Source organism: Chelonoidis abingdonii, chromosome 2 (genome assembly GCF_003597395.2).
Source record: "Chelonoidis abingdonii isolate Lonesome George chromosome 2, CheloAbing_2.0, whole genome shotgun sequence".
NCBI classification, from domain to species: Eukaryota; Metazoa; Chordata; order Testudines; family Testudinidae; genus Chelonoidis; species Chelonoidis abingdonii.
In genome coordinates, this window is record NC_133770.1 from 43,528,016 (window position 1) to 43,530,009 (window position 1,994).

The window sequence follows — 1,994 nt, forward strand, 5'->3', positions numbered from 1 at the left end:
CTCCACTGCCAGCGCGGGCCCGCCCTGCAGGGCGCACAAAGGCTGCGGGGCGGGGGGAGGATTCCCGGGCCCGGGAAGGGACGGGGTAGTTTGCGGGGGCTCAGGGTGAGGGGACAGGGCGTGGGGGTCAGTAGGCGGCAGGGTGGGGAGAGCAGGAGGGGGTCATTAGGCAGGGTGCAGGATCGTGGGGGGTCAGTAGGAGTCAGGATGGGGGGAGCAGAAGAGGGTCAGTAGGAGGCAGGATGGGGGATCAGGAGGGGGCAGTAGGAGGCAGGATGGGGGTCGGGGGTCAGTAGGAGGAAGGGTGGGGGAATCAAGATGGGGGTCAGAAGGAGATGGGGAATCGGGGTCAGTAGGCGGCAGGGTGGGAGGAGCAGGAGAGGGTCAGGAAGCAGGGAGAACTGGGGTCAGTAGGAGGCAGGGTGGGGGATCGGGAGGGAACAGTAGGAAGTGGGGGAATCACGGGATCAATAGGAGGCAGGGTGGGAGAGGAGGAGGAGGAGGGTAAGCAAGAAGCAGGGTGGGAGGATCAAGCAAAGGAGAGGAGGGGATGAGGAGAACTGAAGGAGGAGGAATCGGACGTGGAAGGGAGTGACTGAGGAGGGGGCTAAAGAAGGGAGGGAAAGGGCCAGAGCACTTTGCAAGCCTTTTCCTTTCCTTATTGAGTAGCAGCTGGGCACTCTAGGTGGGCTCTCATGCCGTGGGAAAGGGTGTACGTGTGCTTTACGGAGCTGGGGGTCAGGACTCTCCATGCTCCCCTGGTGCCTTGGCATGGAGGCTGGGTTCGGGGCGGGTGCAGGATGGGGTGATGGAGCAGGGCTCGGGGTTAAGCAAGGAGGCGGACAAACTCACTTTCTCTAGGAGTCACTCATGCCTGCTCTGCAATGCAGCACTGTGTGCAGAGGGGGCAGGAGCGGCGCCAGGGTTTTTGGCGCCCTAGGCACAGGGCTAGCTCTGGCGTGCCTGCGGATGCTCCACTGGAGCCGCGGGACCAGCGGACTGTCCGCAGGCACGCCTGCAGGAGGTCCACCGCAGCAGTCTGCCGCCATCCCAAATCCTGGTGCCCTAGGCGACGGCATAGGTCACCTAAATGGAAGCGCCGGCCCTGAGAGGGGGGTGAACTAAACGCATGCTCAAGGCTGAGTGCTGATGTCCGATACATGCACCATATTGGCCTCGCTCATGCTTGGTACATTCCCAGGTAGCTTGTGGTGTACACAGGCTACTCTGCTCTCACCAAGTCTGTGCATAAGCTGGGCTGCTGCTCGTGGGGGGGCAATTTGGGGGGAGGCAGTGGCTAGTCTGAAGCTTGTTTTCTGGCATGGTGTGCTCCGAGGCTCTGGTGGCTGCCCCTAAGCATGGAAGGGAATCCCTAAGCTGAGTCTTGTGCACTGACTAAATCGAAATAACCCAAGCTTCCCCCCACATCACCCTGTTCCCTAACCTGGCTTCTGCTCGGCATATTTTAAACCCTTTATAAAAAGGCTCTAGCAGAAAAACACGCGTTGGAACCTGACACAGGATGGAACAGCCATGTTAGTAACAACATCCGGGGCTAAATAAAAACAGTCACTGACAGCATGAAACAACTCAAGGCTAGACACTACAGACATCTATTTTAAAGGGACAGTGACAATTCAAATGTTTTGATATTGATAAGAAAAAAATCCAGGTTCTGATAACCATTAAATAGTATGTGCTGATTATTTTATAAAATAAAAATTGCATACGAGATTTTTCTTCTTCCCTATAGCTGTTTGGGGGAAACTGAATATCAGGAAAACAGTGAAATTAATTATATGCAAAGGGCTGTCAAACGTATGAAATAAACACTGACAGATGGAGAAAACCTTTTTTGTTAACTTCTTTCAATTATTGTAATCTCAGGTATTACTTATTAGGCACAAAATTGTCAGGCCCAAATGAGATTTTTGGAATTCCCTTTGGCTGGGTGAGCTAATGGACTAGATTTTTTGGGATCAGTGAAGGTGCAG